At 47.2% G+C, this 23,395-nt stretch overlaps 1 protein-coding gene across 6 annotated transcripts in view; it reads right to left on the bottom strand.

Moving 5' to 3' along the window:
• Galnt18 (polypeptide N-acetylgalactosaminyltransferase 18) overlaps positions 1–23,395 on the bottom strand; it is a 331,708-nt gene that overhangs the window by 15,616 nt on the left and 292,697 nt on the right. The gene's annotated exons all lie outside the window — the stretch shown is intronic.

The following is a 23,395-nucleotide window of genomic DNA, read 5'->3' as shown; positions in this document are numbered from 1 at the left end:
CCCAAGGCCTCGCAGGTGCTAGGCGAGTGCCCGAGCCACAACCCCAGCTCAGGCAAGCTTTCTCTTAAAGGGATAGATGGCAAACATTTCTGGCATTGAGGGTGTGCTAGGGAGTCCCCAAGAGCATCCCTTGACTCAGTGATTCTCAGAGGACTCAAGGCTATGGCTTGTTATAGTGTGGGAGGCAGAGCAAGTCACAAAGAAAAAGGATCAGGGAGCAAACCCTGGGGAGCCAGGAATAGGTGTCCCAGGGCCTTCCCCCAGTGGAGTCACGTGGGACAGGCTCCAATTCCCAGCACTGAGTGTGACCACTGTATGAAGGGCCATCTACCAGGGAAGCCCATCAAGCCTCAGCATCCAGGGTTTCTATGGAGGGCTCACAGGCAAGCTCTGTCTGGGTCACGCCAGTTTCTGATTTCCAGAAGGAGAGCAGGTGCCCATGATGAACCCCAGCATTTGCACAATTGGCTTAGGCACGATGATCCCTCAGTTGTGGTGGGAGCCCTCCTGAAATCCAAGCTTGCAGATGCCAGCCAAGAGCCACCCTGTGAGCAGGTCTGCTCTGGGGACAGCAGTCAGGCCTCCGTGTGGACTCTTTTCTGCACAGAAGGTCACATGGTCTCCAAGAACTCACTCTGCTGTCATCCCCATAGACAACACAGAAACAAATGGCTGTGTTCCAATTACACTTTGTTTAAAAAACAGAGGTTGTCCTCCGGCCTGCAGTGAGGCCGTGGTCTAGAGGCACGCCCCATGATGCTCGGTCTTCAAAATTTTCAGTAAGTTCCCACAAGCCTGAGCCCAGCAAGGGGCTCAGCAGAAGTCATGGGGTTCTCTGAGCTCTAGTCCTCAAATGACCAAAGTTATGAACACTCCATCCCTCCTCTCCAGTGACCAGGACCCATGGACAAATACACAGCACAATTCTTTGGTCTAGGTTGGAATTCAGGATAGTCCTTCTTGTTAGCATGAGCTATTAAACAATTCTCACTGGCAAATATCAACTGATTGGTTTGGGTTTTTGGTGTTAAGTTTTTTGAGTTGTTTATATATCCTGAAGATTAGTGCTCTATCTGACGTGCATGTGGCCAAAACTTGTTCCTCAAAGGTAGGCTCTCTTTTCACCTCACTGATTGCTTCTTTTGCTGAGAAGAAACTTCTTAGTTTGAATCCATCCCATTTATTGATTCTTGATTTTATTTCTTGTGCTTTAGGAGCCTTATTAAGGAAGTTTGGGCCTGATCTGATGTGATGAAGATTTGGGCCTACTTTTTCCTTTTTTAGGTATAGGGACTCTGATCTAATTTCTAGGTCCTTGATCCACTTTGAGTTGAGTTTTGTGCATGGTGAATTATAGGGGTTTAGTTTCATTTTGCTGCGTATGATTTCCAGTTTTCCCAGGACCATTTGTTGAAGAGGTTATCTTTTCTCCACTGTATGAAACAATCTAATCAATAAATGGGCTAAGGAGCTGAACAGACACTTCTCTGAAGAAGATATACAATCCATCAACAAATATATGGAAAAATGTTCAACATCTCCAGTAATTAGAGAGATGCAAATCAAAACTACTTTAAGATTCCATCTCATGCCAGCCAGAATGGCAATTATCAAGTATACAAACAATAAATGTTGGAGTGGATGTGGGGGAAAAGGCACACTCATACATTGCGAGTGGGACTGCAAATTGGTACAACCAATCTGGAAAGCAGTATGGAGATTCCTTAGAAAACTCTGAATGAAACCAAAATTTGACCCAGCTATCCCACTCCTTTGGTATATACAAAAACAACTTAAAAACAGCATACTACAGAGACACAGCCACTTCAATGTTTATAGCTGCACAATTCACAATAGCTAAATTGTAGAAGCAACCTAGATGCCCTTCAATAGATGAAAGGATAAAGAAACTGTGGTATATATACACAATGGAATATTACTCAGCATTAAAAGAGAATAAAATTATGGCACTTGCAGGTAAATGGATGGAGTTGGAGAATATCATGCTAAGTGAAGTAAGCCAATCCCAAAAAACCAAAGGTTGAATGTTCTCTCTGATAAGTGGATGCTGATCCATAATGGAGGTGTGTGTGTTGGGGGGGGGAATGGAGGAACTTTGATTGGGTCAATGGGAGGGAGGGAAGGGGAGGAGGGATGGTGGAAAGAGATGGACATCATTACCCTAGGTACATGTGTGACTGTACTTGTACTGTGACACTATATTGTGTACAACCAGGGAAATTAAAAATTTTGTGCTCCATCTGTGTACAATGAATTAAAAAGCTTTCTGGTATCATGCAAAGCTGATTAGAACTAATAAAAAATAAGTTAAAGAAAGCAACTAAGAAATGTCAGTTGATTGGTTAAAATGGTAAAATGAAGTACTTCTTGCTTTAGTCAAAGAGAATGGTTGACAAGTGTTTTTTAAATATGGGTGCAGGGTGTAAAAGGGACTGAGGTAGTAAGAAAAGCTGCACAGGTGAGGAGGGAAATAAAGGCTGGTCCCTCCTGAGTATTCTTCCAGACTCTCAAAAGCCTCTGTGGACATCAGGGAAAGGGGTGGAGGACAGGCAGTCATAAAAAGCTCCTTAGGCCAGTATATCAGTCAAAGTCTCAAAAGGAAACAGAGGGCACACGTGAAGTGGCAGATCTGAGGAGGGTGTCACACTTTCTGCAGGCGTACACAGGTGTGGGGGAACAGCACAGGGCTACTACAGCTCCCTGGGGATAATATAATATCATGGAGCTTGTTATCTCTGTGGGCCCAAAGGCGTGAGAGGAAAGAGAGTCAAGTTCAGTAGGGCTTGTGGGGAATGGGGGCTGGTGCTGAATACATAGCCAGCCTCACTGCCCCTTCCACTCTGAGCTTGGCTGGGTCAGTCTACTGGCCAAACCCAACTGCAAGCCAGAGAACATGGAGCCCATGGAATGCTCCATCAGGTCAGCCTCCAGGGTGGAAGGAAGAGTGGACAAACTGAAGACACTCCATACAGCTAGGATCTGCTCTCTGAGGTCATCCTACAATTTTATCATGTTTGGTGAATCCATGAATGTAGACATCAAACTTATCAGCATGACTGATTCTTCCCGTAACTGAGATGAAGGATGACAGTGATTGAGTAGAGCCCAAAGGTACAATGCCCAGCTCCATGTGGAAATGTAACCAAGAGGCATGGGGGCCTGTTCAAACCTACACTGGGTAAGAGATGGGTTTCCAATTGTCATCCTGAGCCCATCCATTGTGTGGCCTGGATTTCCAGGTCACCGGCAAGGAAAGCTGGTGGCCTGCTGTGGCTTCCAGTTTATTGGAGTTGAGGAAGAATTTGACATCAAGTAGGATTCAGGAAATGAAACAGTTATGCAGTTAGTCATCACATCCATCCATCCATCCATCCATCCATCCATGCATCCACCCATCCTTCTAACCAATAAATAATCTCAGGTTGGGTTCTGGGAATACAGAAATGAGAAAGTCATGGTTCCTGTCCTGAAAGAGCCATTGCCAACTTGGGGAAACCAACAGCACGTCAGGGAACAATGATTCTAATGACATGAACCTGAGAAGTGTCCTTGCTTCCTCCACTCACCTACCCCAACTCTTGCACTTTTGGAAATAGAATTGGGAACTCACCATTTCTAAAAAGCCTTCTCTGAAGGAGCAAAGGCATGGGGCCTCAGCCCGCCTCCTGGGCCCAGCTCTAAAAGGTGCACAACTGCTATGTGCTTGGGTTGAAGGCACTGTACTCCCCTCAAGATGGTGTGCAGCTTTTAGTCACCTTGCATTCAAGGACCCAGACTCCCTGAGGTTTGGGAGCATGGCCAGGGACCACGCTTCCCTCCCCTTCTTCTCTCTGTCATCAGGGTCCGGCTCTCATCTCCAGGGCAGGCCCCACAGACACAAGTGGCAGCCCAGGTAATAGCTGAAATCAGTTTTATCCATTTAGCTGCTCTGAAGTGCTTGGGGAGATGCTCTGGCAGACGTGTGTGCACTTACTATCTGGTACAGCTGTCATCAGAGCCGTTTATTGCTCCAGAGTTTGAGAAAATCATAATAGGGACAGACAGTTGTTTGTTATTAAAAAGCAAACAACAAAGTGGCGTCTTGACTGGAGTAACCACAGAGCCGGCAGATCACAGAGAGAGTTCGACACAGAGGAACCTCTCAAGTCCTCACTTGGACATCTCAGAAGGCCTGCCAGTAGTGCATTGAATCAATAAATGGCCTGAACACACACGAAAGGGGAAACAGATTTGTTCAAGATGCCTGCCTTTCAATGCCTGCAGGCCCAGCAAGCACAGCTGTGCTTTCTGAGCAGCAGGGGAGCCTGCAAGATTTCAGGGAGAAGGGATTTAGGCTGCGTCCTTGACGGCAGGCTATTTTGCCCACCGAAGGCTATTTGGGATGTCTGGAGACATTATGGGTTGTCCTGACTGGGGGAGGGGGTTGTTACTGGCATGGAGTGGGGGGAGGTCAGGGATGCTGGTCAATATCGTACAGGGCACAGGACAGCACCCCACAGCAAAGAATCATCTGGCCTCAGATGTCAGTGGTCTCATTATTAAGAATTTCTGACCTTAGTCTGCTAAAAAAAATCAAAATTGAACTGCCTCTGGTCCTCACTATGTGCCAGAGAGAAGATGATCTGCACGCATTATCTCATTTAATTCTAACAATAACTCTGGGAGGCAAGTCCAGGTTGAGCATCCCGTATAGGAAATGCTTGGGACCAAAAGTGTTTCAGATTTGAGTGTTTTTTTTTAATATTTACACATACATAATGTGTTATCTTGAAGATGGGACTCAAGTTTAAATATGAAATTCACGTCTGTTTCATACACATAGCCTGAAGGCAATTTATACAATCTTTCTGGTGCCTCTGTGTTTTGACTACAGCCTCTCATCGGAAGTCAGGTATGGGATTTTCCACTTGTAGCATCATGTGGGTGCTCACAAATATTCAAATTTTGGAGCATTTTGGATTTTGGATTTTTCCCATTAGGGACTGGTCAACCTATGTATATCTATTATCCCCCATCTTGCAGATGAGAAAACTGAGGCAGAGAAATTAAGGAATATGTACAAAATCACATAGTTAGTGACCAGAGGCTGAGATTTAAACAGAGGCAGTTTGATTCCAGAGCCACCTGTGGGACCACTCACCCCACCCATAGACCTCCCTAGATTCCCTCCAGTCTAGGCAGCTGGCGGGAGACTGGCTTCTCCATGATGTCTCTGAGCTACCATGGGGGCCTGGACTGAGAGAGGAGCAGAGGACTGCAGGGGTCCTTCACTGAAGTCCTGTGGTAAAAGATGGCACAAGTGCTGAGACAGCAGCGTCCCTCAGGTCAGGGGCTGAGATGCGCTGTGATCCTGTCTGTGGATGTTTTACAAACCTCCCGGGGCATAAAAACTACATCCCGACCTTCGGCTCCTCCTTGGCTGCAAATGATGGATTCTCCTCCTTCTCCGCTCAGCACCCCCAGCTCAGCAGGGCTGCAAACCACCTCCAGAATTGCATTCTGATGCTTGCTAGAGAGAGAGGAAAAATCACCTGCAACTCTAAGAACAAACCCATCTGTACCTTGAATCTCACACGGGTGGGGACATTTTCCTCTCCTCCAGGGCAGAAGCAGGAGCAATGGCAGAGCTAAGCTGGAAAGCCAACCACAAAGCCCACAGCACCCCGTTTGCAAACTCCTGCCCTCGGAGCCATAGAGCCAAGGCTGGGTAAGACCCCCCGGGGGTGGGAAGTTCCCCTTGTTTGATCTTCTCACCTCTGGACAAGAGGCTCACCCTGAAGGATGCAGACAGACACACTGCAGCGTGTCCCCGCCTGGCAGCCTATGGGTGGGCTGCCTCGCTAAGCCTGACTCATGGCTTCAGGGCCCCCTGCTCTCACATGCCTCAAACATCACCTCACTGGCAAAAACTGCCCCTGGGAGTAGGCTGGCCTCAGGAAAAGGAGAAGGAGAAACATCTTTTTGTATACTTATACCCTAGACCCTCTGCTGGGTACTTTTCATGCCCAGGGTCACCTTCTTGGTGAGAATAGAAAACTGAGGTCAAGTCTATGGAGGTGCATGGGGAAGAGAAGCTCTCTCTCCTCCCTGCAGAGGGAACTTGTAGGAAGGCTGAACCGTAAGCAGTTCAGTTCTGCATCTCTCCTTCTCCACAAGGCAAGCAGCCTGCACAGGGCTGCCCCAGCTTCTCCCGTCCACCCCTCAGCCAGGCTGGCCCTTGAGGGCCATCCTGCACTCATTCCCTTAAAGCCACCATTGGCACTGCCAGGGCCATTTCTATGAGCTGTTCACACCAGCCCAGAAGGGCTCTGAGAAAGGCCATGGTGGGTGGGGCTGGAGGGCCCTTCTTCCTACCCAACCAGGGCAGGTCTTCTTTCGGTTCTCATAGAATATTTTATTTGAACAAAAGATTTCAAAGAATTTTTTAAAGAGATTTGACAACCACTGCTTTCAAACACCAGGCATACCTCTAGGAGGACATTAAGGCTCGGAACCTTCCTGAATTTATGCCCCGCCAACCAGAGTCTGCGCTGGTTGGCGGGGCAGACATTGGGTGAGAAGATGTAACCTTCTGTCTCCACCCCTACCAGGCCCCGGGCCCTTGCATTCTTTGAAGAGCTCTTTCAATCATTCCATCCCCTTCTTCTTTCCAGACCTTGAGACCCTCATCCCACTTGGGGCTCCATGGGAGTTCTGGAACCTTCACCCAGCTGAATAGAGACTGAGCTGGAAGAACCATGGTATGCACAGCGTGGGAGGAGGAGGTCTCCCAGCAAACCAGACACACGGACCCACATGGGTTAAATGGCTTAATGGCACAAACACCTTCAAGACACCATGGAATACCATTCTCTTCTAATCAGTGGGCATGAGGACTGGAGCAGCTGTTTTTTTCCTCCATCAGGTGGTGTTTCCTTGGCAACATTGCTAGCCTGTGGAGTGGGCGCCCTTGAAATACAAGCTCTGTTACAGAAATATAGAGGCAGCCTCTCACCAGCCTCGACCTAGGGCAGCAGTGCTGGTATTTGATTGAAACCTTCCTGGGCCTGGAGAGGGGTGGAAGAGGAGAGCTACAGTGGGCCACTCTTCACAGGAGGTTCTAGACACCAGTGGGGGAGGGACAACTGTGCTTGCCAGGTCCTTGCATGGGGAAGCTGGAGTGAACCAGCATCCTTAGGGTCATTTCTTTGGACACTCAGAAGGGTCTCTCTGGGGGGGCAAGTAGAGACCAAGTAGAGGGGGAAGCTACTAGTTCAGCTGCTCCGTCTCCACTCCCCTCCTCTCTGGGGCCCCTCCTGTCTGGCCTGTAGGTAAGGTTTCAGGGAAACAGCAGGCTGGGTGCCAGAAATGGCAGGGGGTAGGGAAGGAAGGAGGAAGTGAATGCTGGCTTTATTAAATTTCAATTTACAGAGTGGTGACTGTGACATCCAGAATGTGCATTAGAAATGGGCTCTTTGTCCTCTGCACCCAAGAATGAGCCGCAGGCATCTCTGCAGACAGGGTGGGCTGATTTAAAGGTTTAGTTATTGGTCATTAACCCCTCGACACAGAGGTCCATTACTGTGCTAAGGGCCACAGTGAGCTGATGCTAAATCAAGGGCTGAAGGGAGTCACTTCCCAAATAATCTTCTGTTCACCAACGACAGTGCTAGGTCCATGTGGGGAGTAGAAAGCATTTATAAGCCTTGTTTGCCATTTTTTGAAGAAGCATAAATGTGCAAGGCAAGTTCAGAGCTCCTCCTGCAAGCCCATTTTCCTGGTTGAGGAGGAACAGGTGAGGCTAAGCACACAAATCCCACTGCCTGGGATTAGCCCATCAGTCAGTGGTTGATTCAGTGCAATTCAGAAAACACACTCTCAGGTACCAGGCCTGATCTGGGCTTTGGAGAAGCAGAGGGGAGTGAGATGTTTTCCTTCCTTGAGGAACTGTCAGCCACAGGCAGAAGAATGCATAGAATATTCTCATGGACAGGCTTAGGCATGGTCAATGTGCTAAGATGCCCCAGACCTCCAGGAATAATGACCTCTGCCCAGGATTGAGATCAGCCTGGGAGGAGGATGGTTTTCCCAGATAACTGACAAGAGCGGGGGACTCCTGGCAGAGGAAATAGGATCAACAAAGCCACAGAGGCATAACACAGTGCTCTAAGGGTTGGGGTGCGGAGATGAGAGGGAAAAGCAGCATGAGGGCTGAGGAATTTAGACAGCACCCTGCTAGCCAGCAGAGGCCTGCAGCCTCAGACTGTGACCCTGCTTGTTAGCACATTTGAGGGCTTTTCAGAATCTTTTGAGTCAAAAATATCCAAGAGGCCTGGAAAGCAGGGTTGGCCTAGAGGTGACCCAGGCAGCATCAGCAGGCTCGTCTGGAAGATTCCAAGAGCACATCTCCAGAGCGGCAGGAAAAGCAGAACTTTTGACCCAGGAGTTGTCTTTGAACTTAACACTAAATATAAAGGGCTGAGCTGAGCCTGGCTTCTGCTTCCCAGTATGCAGCAGCCGCACAGAGATATTGCTGGGCTCACGAAGTTTTAACTTAGATTCACGACTGTGATTGCGTTTGAAATTGTCTCCATTCTAACCTCTGAGGTTCCTCCTAACATCCCCGCCATACTGCCCCACATACTTCCCCGTACTTCAGATGTGGCCTCCTGCCTCTCTTTGACCAACAGAATGAGATGAGTGACATATGTCACTCGTAGTTAGAAGCTTTAAGAGCAATCGTGTGATCTACCACCTCTCTCCTCTGCTGGTTCTGCAGCATCCCTGTGGGATGACACAGAGCTGAAGTTAATCCAAGTTGGCCATGGGGCACCAGCAAGAGATAAGCATTTCCAGTTGTAGGCCACTGAGATGTGGGGATCATCAGCCTAGAGAGATGAATGCTGGATGGGGGCGGGGTGCTGCCAAAGCCTAAAAACAATGGGACACTGATTCTGGAGATGGAAGGTGGGGTGGTGAGGAAACCATCACTGGAGACTGCAAAGATGGTGACCTCCTCTAGGCAGTGAAGCATTGGGCAAATCTGCTGTCCGCAGTTATTTGGGAGACTGATAGCGTGGCAAATGAGGGTGCACTGCGACAGAAGAGCAAAACTTTGTTACTATCAGCCGCTTTTGACAAGGTGCTGCCCAAGAGAGATAAGGTCAGGAAAGAAATGGACAAATGCATGACCCAGAAATGTCTGTTACCGTAAGCCACAGGGATCCTGAGGTCCTATGCTATTGGAGCCCTGTGAAGCCGGAACTGACTGCTACCTTACCAACTCACCACACAAAAATGGAATTACAAAATGTAATGGGTGCCCTTTGGAAAAGTATAGGAACTTTGAAAAATATACGCCGAGGCAACTTGATCTGATGTCTGGAGAGGGAAGGGGGTTGATTCAAGAAAGATTGGCTCAGATTCAAACTGCTTGAATCCCTGCTTCCACTGTTCAGTAGCCATGTGACTATGACAATTTACTCCGCCATCATTCTCTCAGTTGATTCATCTATAAAAACAGGAACTAAAACTGGTGCTCATCTCATAAGAGTGTTGGCAGAATTCTCTATTTCTTTTCTTTTTTTTCTTTTTGGTACTGGTGATTGAAACCAGGGATGCTTAACCACCGAGCCACATACCCTGCCCCTTTTTAAATTTTTTTATTTAGAGATAGGGTCTCACTAAGTTGCTTAGAGCCTGCCTTTGAACTTACAATCCTCTTGCCTGAGTCTGCCAAGTCACTGGTACTATAGGCATGCACCAACGCACCCGGCATGTTGGCAGAACTCCCTGGAATGGTGAGGTCTGAGTGTTAGCCCATAGTAACTCGACTATCATACTCTCACTCCCTGTGGGGTCCCAGGTTCCCTGAGGGCAGGGCCCACAATTGTCTGGATCCCCATTGTCTTCCTATTATTTAACCCTTGGCTCAACACATATAATCAAAAACCATATTGGTCATTTGAATTAATACATTAATAAATAATTCCAGGGATACTTGTACTTTAGCTCAGAAATTCTTCCAGGCTTGCTCCCTGTTATCTGCTTCACATCCCTTACTCCAAGCTTCCTCTAAGCTTTTCTTTGCCCCATTTTGGACCAGTTTGTTGGATACCACCCTCCATATAGCCCTATGGAAAAATGACTTGAATAAAATAGAAACTCTTCCTGGGATAAGATTCTTACTACTTTTTCCAGAACATATAGCCTGTGTAGGCCTAATTCTTCCCTGGTCCCCTAGAAAAGAAGGGGGCCAATCCTTTCTACCTAAGGAGGCTCAATCCTTTGTTGTTACATAACAAATATCCTGCACTACATTAAGAAGAGCTTAGAATATTCTCAGAGAGGTGTTTTTTTTTGTGTGTGTGTGTGTGTGTTGACAGATATTTTAACATATGTTCAATGTGGGCTCTGGACTCTGACAATCTCAGCAATCAGGAAGATGTAGGAAAGAGTCTGCTAATAAAATCTGCAGGTTAAGATCCAGCAGGGATAAGTTAGTCTAGAAAAATGGAGTTTATGTGGATGAAATAATGGCACTTGATTCTAATCTGCAAATACAAATCTATTTTATCTGCTCCAACACTATCTCTATCTCCATCTTCCTTGTCCCTGGGAAAAACATAATCTGCTTTATAAACAAACAAACTCTAGCTCAGGTTTTCACTGGATATTGCAGACTTCAGACACTGATGTCAGATGGATTTGCTATGGCAGACAAGGTGTTGAAAAACTAAGGCCATTTTGGGACGAATTCCTTTTCTTGCCATAGCACACGGTAGGCACTCAATAAATATTTTTGAGTGAGTAAACAAATAATACAAACTGAACATGATAGGGCACTGTGATATGCTATAAAAAGGGCCACAGATTTTTTTGTCACCTTGCATACAAACCACTTTGCAATGTGACCCTGTAGCTCTTCCTGGTCAAAGGTGGAGTCTATTTCTCTTGCCCTTGAGTCTAGGCTTGGCTGGGTAGCTTTTTGATTAGTGCAATTTCCAAAGCAAATATGAAACCAGCAGAGACCTGAAAAGCACTATGTATTTGAGTCAGCCCTATTGCTGCCCTTAGGAAACTCTACCACTGCTACCATATGAAGCAGCCTGGGCTGGCCCATTGGGTGATGACACACACATGGCCCAGAGGTCCCCTCTCTCCAGCTGATGGTCAGAAATCTCCAGAAGCATATCCACTAGCTGGCTAGCAATTGGCCTCAGACATATGAATGAGCCTGGCTGAGCCTAAAGGAAGAAAGAGTCAACCTAGCCCAACCCAATCGTCTACCCTCAGGATCTTGAGCTAAATAAATGGTTTTGGTCTTTACCCACACAATTTATGGTAGTGTGTCATTAGTATGCACAGGAACCTTATTTTCACAGGAATGTTTGTAAAGCATTTGGCACAGAGTGTCAGTGTCCAGCAAACCGTTGCTCCTTTCTATCCCCTCCTGGATAAAAAAAAAAAAAGAAAAGAAAATAATAATAGCAATAATATTCCCCAATTTAGTGAGGTTTTTCTCGACGCCAGGCATGATAAATACTTTCTATATATCTGTTCAGTCCTCATGTTACCCTGGGTAAATGGGGTATTAGCCCCACTTTTAGATGAGAAAAAAAGAACGAAACGAAGGAAAATAAAGGGATAGCGAGTGGCAGGGCGGGATCTGAGCTCAGGTCAGTTGGCTCCAAAGCTCCTCTCTCTATCGCCACTTACCCTGCCTCCTAAGAAAGAAAGAAGGAAGGTTCTGGTTCTTCCCTTTGCACAGGTGGCCCCGTCATGCTGTGTTCTTCCTGCCCTGCTTCTGCTGGTGTGCATGCTACTCCCTTCCTTTCAGTCTGGGACTTCAGGAAGGCGTCCTGGACCCACCTTGGCCATGACCCAGCCCTTGTTTCTCTTTAGCAGCTGGGACTCGGCCCTTCTCTGGCAGAATGGAAGCTCCCTTAAGCTCCGCTGACCCAGGACAGAAGACAGTGTGAAATCCGGGAATGATGCGATGGGCACCAAGTTCAGTGGTCATGAGGACAGACAGAGCATTTGTCCTGAGCACCAAAACTGGGGACAAGTGTCTCCGCCGCAGCGGCAGTATAAGAAGTTACGGTTCTCAGATCAGCTTCTGCCATTTCTCCTAGGAGGCCTCCTTATGGGCTTTCCTGAGTCATAGTTTCCTTTGAGGTGGCCCCAAGCAAATCACCATTAGGATGCCCTGGCAGAACATCTCAGTGGTCTTTTCCTCATCTACCACTCCACTCACCACTTCCTGGCCTGTCAGGAGAAGCCTCACCATGCAAGTGATGGTGGAAACCACCTAGCACAGATTTTCCAACGGATGTCAGTGTTAAATATCAAAACTTTTGTGATAAATTGTCTATTTTCATGAAGCCATGTTACTTTCAATAGAGGCAATTCACTAAGATTTAATTTTGCTGTCTCTATAGGGTTTTCCTCTCTTCTCCTCCCCTGTGATTTTTCTCCAGTTGATCTTCCCTCCTAAGTCTTTGTGCAAATCTTCTGAAAACCTTTATCAAGCTCCCAGTATCTTTCCAGGACCATCCTTTCCAACAAAGGGACTGTTCTTTTCCCTTTCATGACTCTTCCTGGAGGATGCTGATGAGCATGTATGTTTTTGAATCTCCCGATTCTCTCCTCAGGGACACGAGATGAAAATGACCCTCTCCTTCTCAAGACCCTCCTCATCTCTCCAATACCTCAGCACCTCCATCCTGTATAAAAATATGTCCTTAAGGATCAGACATCAGTTCCATCTCTGTCTGCCCAGTCTGGTCTTCTCGCCCAAGTTCCCTCCCAGGCAGTCATCTGCATCCATGGTCTTTGGTGAAGGGCCACAGCCTCCTCTGCACCTGCTGGGCAGGTCCTGGTCAATGACACACCTTGCATGGTGGCCTTAATTATGGGGGTGGTGTGTGGAGCATTGTGCCCCATTTTAATCACCCACACCCAGACCCCACTCTTCAATGTCTCTGAGATCCTATTCTCCAGGCCTCTCCTGTTGCCCAATTCCCTGATCACCATCATGCTCACTCTTACTCCAAAATGCCTCTCCTCAGTCTGATGGAGGCCTTCAGAGTAATAACTTTTTTCCTCTTTCTTCCTTCCTATATGGTTATATTTTCTCCTTCTGGTTGCTCCATGTTCCTAGAGAGGCAACAAGTTCCCTCAATCACTTTCTTGCTAGGAGCTTCTGGTCTTTGATTCCTTATTCTTCCTGCACCCTGTCAACCCCTCCTCTGCAGCTTCGGTCTCCTTCTCCATGCCTGTTCCCTGGATGCACCACCAGGGGAGGTTCACAAATGCTGCAAGTTAGACCCACCACAAACTTGTGATCTTCAGCCCCAGCCAGGCCCCTCGACACCATCTAGCATCCCTTCTTTAGGTGCCTGCTCAGCCACTTTGGCTTAGCACGGCTTCTAATCCTTCTCTATTCTTCCACATGACCAGATGTCCCCAGACTCCACTTGCAAGACCACCTGTAGTGGTCTTGTTCCTCCTGTGCTTCTCTCTGGCCTGCCCCAGAGCCTCAACAGAAGTATTTTTTCTATAGTTTAGGTCCAACCCCTCCCTCCCACTCCATGGATCGATCCCATCCTCTCCTGTCCTCACCCAGCCCACCCCCAGGGATATTGCTTCATTGATTTCTCTCTCTCTACCCGCATATCTGATCTCTTTCTCTACTGATTTCTTCCCCTCAGCCCTAAAATATGTTCCCTCTTACTTTCCTTAAGAAAAAAAAATCAGAAGGCAGGGGCTATAGCTCAGTGGCACAGTGCTTGCCTAGCATGTGTGAGGCACTGGGTTCAATCCTTAACACCATACAAAAATAAACAAATAAAGGCATGCTGTCCATCTACAGCTATATATACATATATTTAAATCAGAATACACACCTTTCTCAATCCTACACCCCTTCTGATAACCAGCTCCTTTCTCTCTACCCTTGCATGGCAAACCCTGAGGCAGAGGGGTCAACACTTACCAACTCCACTCCTCACTTGCTTCCTTAGACAGAGAGCCCTGCCACTAAAGAAACCCCTAGAGCGGATAAATAGGGTAATGCTGGCTCATTCCAGTTTGTGATCATCATTTTGAAAGCTTTAATTATTTTTCTCATTAATTTAGATATTTTTAAAAATTTAAGCCATAGTTTTATTTGTTCTAATTAGTCATACATGAATGCATTTTGACACACTGTACACAAATGGAGCACAACTTCTCACTCCTCTGGCTGTACACGGTAAGCTATATTTTATAAGCACCCATAATGCTCAGGCAAATATAACCGGGTGACTTCTGAGCAGCCCCAGTGTATTCTAAGGATGCCAATGGTACTGCAGAGATGTAAATTTTTGCTATAACCTTGTTCTATAAGAATTAAGACCAGCAAGTCTTTTATTTTTTTATTCCTGTGGAAAAAAAAAACATGCTGTGAAATTTTCCTTTTAAGCGTGACCTTCACCCAGGCCAACCTCCACTCCCACAAGTGTTACTGCATTTAATAGTGTATTTTGAGCAAGGAGAGAAAAATAAAGCCGTTCCGGTGATTGATTTAGAGGGCCCAGCTCTGCACTAGTTCCCAGTGTATTAACACAGTGCTAACCTCAAGGACCACACTAGAGATCTACACTCTCAGGGCTAATGGGGAGCAAAGAATAGATTTCAGAGAAAGCATCTGGGACAAAGGCAATATGGTGACAATGGAGTTAGTTGGCAAAATCTAATCTAAGAATCCATTTGTGCCTGTGATATTTTCTGAATGTATCTCCTTAGGAACTTTCCTGAGACAGATTAAGCATACCCCTAAGCCACCCTGATGTAAACTCCATTCAGACGTCCACACTTGATGCCGCCAGCCATTCCCAAATCCCAGAGCCTGTTACTTACACTCTTCTTTCTTGGAATCTTGACTAAGGGAACATTTGAAAATGCATGAGGGTGTTCTGGTTACATACGGACACTACAGGTGGTCAAGGCCCAGGGGTGGTAAATAGGATAGACAGACACAGTGAAGTACTGCCTCCCCCCAAATGTCAGTAACACTGACTAAAAATTAACAGCAAAGGGCCGCGACTGAGGCACCCCACTCACTGAGGGCCTCCCCTGGATGCCAGAGGCATCAGAGAACTCACATCATCTCTGAAAACCTGCCAACTTCTGGCTCCAAATGGCAGAAAGAGGAGGTGCTTTTAAGTAGGCTCTTCCCATCTCTCAGGAGATGGGAAGCCGGCCTCTTACACTCTGTCACTGGCTTGCTCTTCTTATCCTGGATTTTCTGGGTGTGGTCCTGCAAGGCCATGGTGAGTGGAGGAGTGGGTCCCAGGACGCTGCAGGGGAAGTTTCCATGAACACAACCCAGCCAATAGCAGAGCCCCTGGGTCTGAGGAGATCCTCCTTCTCTTGCCAGGGGACTGGGTAACGGAAAAGGCAGGCCGACTTCATGTGCTAGCAAGACTTGGTGGTAGTAGCAGGAGAGGCATTGACAGAATGCCAACACCAACCTGTGCCCATAGAGACTGGCCCACCATCCAAAAAGAGGATCAGGATCTGGCTTCCAGACCAGTTAGGTAGAGCACATCTCTCATGCTCCCATATCCAGGTCTCCATGAAAATATACCAGATCGCAAAGAAGAGGGCCAGCTTCTATTATGACTAAATACTAATCAATTCTAATCCTAACAGCACTACCATATTCCAGGGCTTACTATGCTCCAGGCAAGGAGCTAAACATCCTATGTACTTCTGCATTCAACCCTCACAAAACTCCCATGAAGCCGATCATTTCCACCTCACTTTACAGATGAAGAGTCAGGCCTCAGGTCAAGGGTAGGAAGTGCTAATGCCAGTGTGCCTGGGCAGGCCTCTTGGTCTTGCTGAGTAAGACTGTGCAGGGTTTACTCAAAAATCCAACAACTTTGTTAACAGATGCCTTTAATAACCAGAGGTACACTGAGTGCTTGCTCTGTGCCGGGCAGTGTCCCAAGCACAGGGATAAAGAATTCACAGAAAACAAAACAAAAAAAAGGTCTCTGTGCTCAAGGAACTTAGATCTAGTGGTGGAGAAAGACCATTCAAAAGAAACAAATAAAGACATAATTGCTCACTGGGTTTATTATTGCATTTACACGTACAATGTAAGGGTTCTGAAGGAGCCAGACAAGATAGGAAGATGTGAGAATAGCAAGTAAGGGCACCTAGAACTCTACAGGGTGCCAGGGAAGACTGTCCTAAGTAGGTGGGCCTTGGGGTGAGACCTGAGGGAAGGGATGAGGAGGGGAGAAGGGAAGTGGAGGCTTTTCAGTTCCTGCTTTGGCACTAGAACATGGAGACTGGATATTTCTAGTGTGTGTGGGGGGGGATGGCTGCTCTAATTCCTCATGGGGAAAGTGGGAAGCCCCAAAGTCAAGAGACCTGGGCAGACAGCCTTCATGAGTCAAGAGAGATCTGCCTGGCCTCAGTCCTATGTCCAAGCCCAGGGAGGTTGGAGAAGGGTTGTGTGGATCGACTGGTGTGTTCACATCTCCTCCAACCCCATCTTGGAAACCTGTCATAGTCCTTTCAGGAAGAAAACTGCACGTTAGACTCAGTTTCCCTTTGGATCCTAAGAAGAGTACACCTGGTGGTTGACTAGACCAGTGAGTGACTCCCTCCCCAGCACTCTCCCTGCAGCAGGGGTACACGGCACACTTCCTGAGTGCCACCCAGCATTCCCCAACATTGTGGGGTTCCTTGTCTTGTCTCTTCCCAGAAATCTTCCTGAAGCAGAGCCACATGTTTTGTGAAAGGAGGGGACAGCCCTGCGTCCAACTTCAAGCCTGGCTTTGCATGTAGGCAACCTGGCTCCCACGCCAGCCCTGCCACTTGGCTATCTTGTGACTTGGAGCAAGTTATATAATTTCTATGAGCCCCGATTTTGTCCCCTGTAAGAATGGGGTAATAGCAGTACCCACTTCAAGCTGTTGGGAGTATTAGCTGAGTTTAGACACATTTAGCATTTTGAATGATAATCTAGAAATAGTAAACAATAAATGTAAGCTGTCATTATTATGGCTACCTTTAAAAATCATAAATGTTAGTTGAGAGGTGGCTCTAAACTGGACAAGAGACCAACATGACTGAGCCCAATTCTGTGGCAGACTCCCTGCTAGGCACCTGCTGGATTCACCCTCATCTAACTCTCAGCACCAGTCCCAGTTTTACAGAACAGGAAGCTGAGGTGCAAAGAGACCAAGTCAGGTTCTAAATTTACCTCCTTTGTTACTGGATTCCTGACCTGTACCCACAGCCAGAGCAGCCTGGAAAGCAAGGCTCTCCAAAGAGCAGTCTACAGAGGGCCAGAGAATCAGCCTCTCTGCTGAGAGCCCAGACATTGGCCACTGTGGTGCTAATGACTGCCTCTCCCCAGCCCGTGGGAGTTTATTAAAGTCATGCAAAACTGGCTGTTTATGACTAATTGTGAGTTTGGACATGAAGTGAAGAACATAACGTGGAACGAATAACAAATCAAGCAGCTCCTTTTAATTTTTTTTTTTTTTTTTAGCACAGAAGCCACAGGAGCAGCTCATAGAGGTTATCACTGCAGGCACCCACATCTGTGCGCCTAACATAGCCGTCTGCTACCTGCCACCCCCTCTTACCATGAAGGCGAGCTGATGGGTCCTGGCCTGTGACTCTGCCTCTGTGTGCAATTACCCAAAGAGAAATGGAAATGAGGTGCTTTCTGAAAGCAGGATGGGAAACCTCACCCAGTGAGTGGGGGACCAGTTCTAGGTGGGCTGGGAGTTGGAGAATAACCATAGGATGTCCAAGGGTTGCCTGTGATGGAGAAGGAACCCAGTGATAGTCACTTGGGCTGTGCCCACGGAGCCAGCCAGAACCTACAGGAGGCTGTGCTGGTAGAGAAAACAGCACTGGTCAGCCCTCTTTGCAGCCTTGACCCTTGGACGGGTTGTTCCTGCATGTGACAGAATATGCACCCCGCCCCCCCCCCCGTCATGGCCCATATCCACCACCACTTAGGGTACAGACTTGTGTCCCTCTTTACATCTTTGAGCCCTATGGGGATAAGTTGGCAATGTGGTTTTAAGCTTTAATGAATTGACACATAGAGAGTGTCTAGCAGATTCTGACATGCAGTAATTTTATGTGTGGGTTCATGGGGAGGTGCATGTGACTCTCATACACATACACCCATATAAATATATATTTTATATATCAGTAAATCAAAAATAACATAATAGCCTTAGTGAGCTAGCATTTACTATGAACTAAGCTTTGCCTTAAGTTATAGATATCTGAGTAAAGAAAAATTAATAATATTGTCCTGGGTCACAAAGCCAATAGGTGGCCGAGCTGCCCCAACAGGGGCTGGGTAAGGTGGGTTTAGGTCCTGCTGGTAGGGCATTGAGGAAGGAGTGAGGTTGCGGGCTGCAGTAATAAGACAACTCAGAGTCCACTGAGGAGTGCTCTGGGACTCAGGCAACAAGGGCACCTCGTCTCCATGGACATCTCAAAAGGCTGTAAGGATGAGGGAACAACTCCACCCCCAGGGGTCTGGAGGGAGAGATAATGATGGTGCCAGCCTTACTCTCCCAGCCTTGAGTGTAGGATTGCTTTGAGCTTGGAGAGGCTGCCCACCATCATGCTGGAGGCACTGGGCCAGGTATTACCACATATAGGCCATCAGAGCCTCCACGGTTATTCAGTAGCATGCACATTAGGGTCCTGTGTTCCCACATTGAACATATGTGGGAGTTGGAAGCAGGAACGCACCTGCCCCACTCAACACTCATGGTGTGGGCAGTAATGGGACTAGATCCCAGCTCTGCTTGACCCCAAGCTCCTGCTCCTTCTACACATTGGTCATTCCCTGAGTCCTCTGGAGAAAAGGCCCCCCCCTCAAGCAACCAACTTGCACCAAGAAAGTGGAAGAGTACAAGTGCTGGCAGAGAGGTACTAAGGGGTGACACCCAGAGGGTGTGAAGAGCAGGCTATCTGGGGCCATCCCCCACCCCCAGAGGTTCCACTCACCGGATCTTGCCCCTGCCCTGGAAATGGTGCGAGAAACACCTCAAGGACAATAAGAAGTCCAACGAACTCTATCTGGATTAGTCCTTGAAAGATGCAGACCTAGAGGTGACCAGCCACAGCTTGAGGGCTGCCTGAGGCTCCCCGGAACACAACCCAGCCAGGTCTTGCACTGCCAGATCGACTGGCGCCTGGGCAAGGCTACTGCAGGCCGAGGAGTCGTGGAGGGCACACACTAATGACAGAAAACAAATGCAGAGAAGGTTTTCAAACTGCACAGCCTGACAGTCTACTTATTTATAGATAAAAATCACAGAGAAGTGGAGACATCTGCCAGAGGTCACAGAGAAGTGGGAAGCCATTTAAATTCTTGGCCCACCAAGTAACACTTTTGCAATTGTCTCTGAGACGTTCTGTGAAAGATCTGGGGGCATAAGCACAATCCAGGAGGGGACCTTAATGTCCCTCTGTCACCAAGGTCATTGCCAAGCAGGGGAGGAGCAATGGTGTCATTATGACCCATGGGATAGCAGCTTCTAGAGGGTAGTGAGTGGTCAGCAGATTGGGAGGTCAGCAAGCATCTCTCTCTCTCACTCTCTCTCTTTTTCTTTCTCCTTGTCTCTGTTCTAAAACCAAGTGAGAAATTTTTAAAATGAAGAAGTTCCAAAAATGCAAAAGCAAGAAAATCCACCTACCACTTCATACTTTCCTGACTTAACCACGCCACCTGATTTGACATGGGATCCATCTCCATGCTAAAATAGAAATCTTCTTTCATCTCAACTCTAATCTTTATACCTTGAGTCAAAGCTTGTCCTGAAGCATAAATGTGGCAGCTGCAGTATCTCTAAAACTTTAGAAGGAATTAAAGTCCCTTTCATCTTCCTTCTTTTGCAAGCCAAGAATTTAGCTTCCCGGAGGAAAAGCACTTTAATTCCCTGAGTCTTTTACAGTCTAGAAATTTTTGGCAGAATGACTGGGATAAGTGGCTGAACGCTGTCTTGTCCCCGCTTTCTGTGGGCTAATGAGAAGGCGCGTTGGGGCAGTAGGTTGAAGGTTTCAGGGTAGCAGCTGTAATTATCTGTCCCTGCCTCCCTCTCCAGACTGGGACGCCTCTGGAGCAGGGACTGGAGGCCTTTCCCTCTCACAATTCTTGGCATCAAATAAGGCTCAAGGTATGTTTGTTGAATGAGCAAATGAATGAGTGAGTGAATGAGTGAGTGATTGAATAAAGAGTCTATGGGGCGACCCCATTATTGTATTTTTCCCATTAGAAGGAATTTTCCAGGCTGTTACACTAATTAGGGCTAATATTCTCAGTTATTTTGAGGATTGCTTCAAATCTGCTGCTAATTTAAATAAAATGGTTACATTTACTCATTAACCAATTAGCACGCTTCCCAGTAGCTTCACCTCACTAATTTGATTATTGTACCATGCTTTCTCCTGCCCAGGCCTTCTCTGGGACCTGGGAGTGTGGCGACTGTATCCAAGTAAACTTTAAAACAACACTGAGGAAGAATCTCTCCAAGGGTTTAAGCACAGATGTGAAAGTGGATCTTCTTTCTAACCCAAGCTATCCTTGGGCCCCGCTGGGTTCCACTGTAAGGTGCTCGATAAAACCATTCCTATCACTAGACCAAATTTATTCTCCAAGGGAAATGAACTTTCCAGAAATAGGAGGAATTCGCGAAGGACCAGCTATTGTATTTTTGATGAATGAATGAATAAAACACTCACTGGAAGAGAAACTCGAGGTCAAAATACGGCCATCTTTCTTGGTCCTGTCTTTGCTAGTACTTGCAGTGTGACCTCAGGCAATTCTATTCCCATCCAAGATACCCTCACCTCAGTTTCTTAAGTGTCACAGGTAAAATTAACTTAGGAACCAAGTTCTTGTGACAGAGACAAATTCCTGGGAACCCAGAATTGCCATAACTTCCTGCCCCTCTGCAGCCAGACAGGGCCGTGTGACCAGGTCTAGCCAATGAAATACAAGAGGAAGTGATGGGAGGGAATGAAAGATGTCCAGTCACACTTTTCCTCTTTTGGGGTGCTGTGGGTTCAAAATTCTTATGCTGAGGTCTTGATTTCCAATACTCAGAATGGGGCCTTGTTTTGAAATAGGGTCCTTGCAGGGAATTAGTTAAGTTTGGATGGGTTAATACTGGAGTAGGGCAGGCCTCTAATCCAAGATGGCTAGTGTCCTAATAAAATGGGAAATTTGGGACACACACCCACAGAGGATGTCATGGGAGGAGTAGGGCTGTGCTAAAACACACCCAGGCACCATCAGAAGCAGGCAGAGAGGCCTGGAACGGATCCCAGCACCTCCTGTGGGAGCATGGCCTGTGGGCACCTTGATGTGGGACTTCCCAGCTTTCCTGAACTATGAGAGGATAGATTCCTATTGCAGGAGCCTCTCAGCTTATTGAGCTTTGCGATGGCAGCGTAGGAATGGGGAAAGGCCACAGGGATCCACAAGGGTCATTGAGTCACCTATGGCCAGAGAGTCACCAACCTCCAACAGATTTTTGTGAAAAGAGTAAGAACAATATCTAAAACCTGGAAATAAGACAAAAGAAGGGGGAGGCGGCCTGTCCTTTCATACCATACTGGGGCTTTGTTTAACAGGTTCACCCAAGACGTGCAATTTTCTGAGGGAATTCTATCCATGTTGGAGTTGGCTATTTACCTTTCAATCTGCACTCGGACACTCTGAAGTTATGTGCTAACTCCTAGATTTCTGCTGGGGTATAAAAGAGCACACTCCAGGCTATAATTTTATTCCCCTGTAGGATATTAAACACTTTGTACCTAATCTATCTTATTCCTTTTTTTTTTTTTTAAGAAAAAAACGTGTGTAGATGCTCACTTTCTCAAATGCAACGAGTACTTATTTAACCATTTTCCAAGGTCAGTGGGAAGACCTGGGCCAGACCACAGTCCTTCTTCCACCTTCCCCATCTTTTTGGCCACAGCTTGGCTAAGAGCCAAGTCATGAAGCTCAATGGCGGCCACACAGGCAAGCTCAGGAGAGGAACAAGTTCACATCTTGGCTGTGGTGGAGATTTGAGGACTGATAAATACAGAAAGGACTGTCTCTGGCACTAGACTGTAAACTTCATGAGGGCAGGAGTGCTTTTCTGGTTCATCACTGTCTTTCAGGGCCAAGAACAGCATGTGGCACATGGCAGAGTCTCACTGATTGAACAAGAAACACACAGAAGGGAAGGAGTCCTGAAGTCATAGAGCACCAGAAGGGGAGCAGCCTCAGCTTAAACCCAAGCTTAGGGGTCTGTGTGACATGGAAACCCCTCCTAGGGTCACTGGGACCCACCAACCCTGCCTTGGGAGGTCAATATCACACAAATCAATGGCTGGGGAGAATTTCCTTATTCTCAGCCTTATAATTTGGAGGGACTTTTCATGTCCACCTTAACTGTTCTTTCCAAGCTAATCAATGACTATTATTTCAGCTTAAGGACACAGTCTCGAGTCTCTTTACCCAACTTGCAATAATAATGACCCACATTTAATAAGCAGTGACTACGTGCCAGTCTTCATTGTCTAAATGCTTATTGTGTATTCATTTATTTAATGTTCATAACAACCCTACAAGGTAGGTGATACCACACTCTGTATTTTATAGGTAAGGAAATAGAGGCACAAGGACGTTATGACACCTACCCATGGAACCCAGTTGAGATGTGAGCCCAGGTTGTGTGGTTCTTAAACACTATGCATTGCCTTATTACTTGCATTTCAACGTTGTCAGGCTTCCTATCAAGTGTGATGCTCAGGGAAGAACAGGTGAGGTTTCATAGCAGAGACCAGGAAGACTGTCACCTCGGCTGGTCCATATTCCCCAGATAAAAATGTGAGGCACCTCTGGAGATGCACAGTGTAACAACTGCACCATGACTTGTGGCTGGCAGTCCTATTCATGTATATGTGACTTTTCCTGGGCTGCCCTTGTCCTGTAAAAGACTGTTCTGAGAGCTGCCAGGATAGAGTAACATCCTTGGAGATGCATGCCAGACATTTGATTTGGTCCAAATCTGGGGGATTCAGAGGCCCCCTGGGGGCCAGCATCTATCCAGAGTCTCCTGAATGTACCCTGACTCTGCCTTCAGGCAGCACATCCCTGAGCACCTCTCCAGGAGCCAGTGAAGTTTGTGAGGCCTAGAAGATATCTTTGAGAGACCTTCCCAGCCAGGGGCTCACCCACCACTCATACCTGATCCTGCATTCAACCTGGGTGGAAGTAGAACCCTGCCTAGGGGTACACGGCCTAACTCCAGGATTAGCTGCTCCTCTGACTCTCCCAGGTACCTGGGCAGGCCAGCCTCTT

Source organism: Ictidomys tridecemlineatus, chromosome 4 (genome assembly GCF_052094955.1).
Source record: "Ictidomys tridecemlineatus isolate mIctTri1 chromosome 4, mIctTri1.hap1, whole genome shotgun sequence".
NCBI classification, from domain to species: Eukaryota; Metazoa; Chordata; class Mammalia; order Rodentia; family Sciuridae; genus Ictidomys; species Ictidomys tridecemlineatus.
The sequence above is the reverse complement of the archived record's forward strand: the minus strand, read 5'-3'. Positions and strand labels throughout refer to the sequence as shown.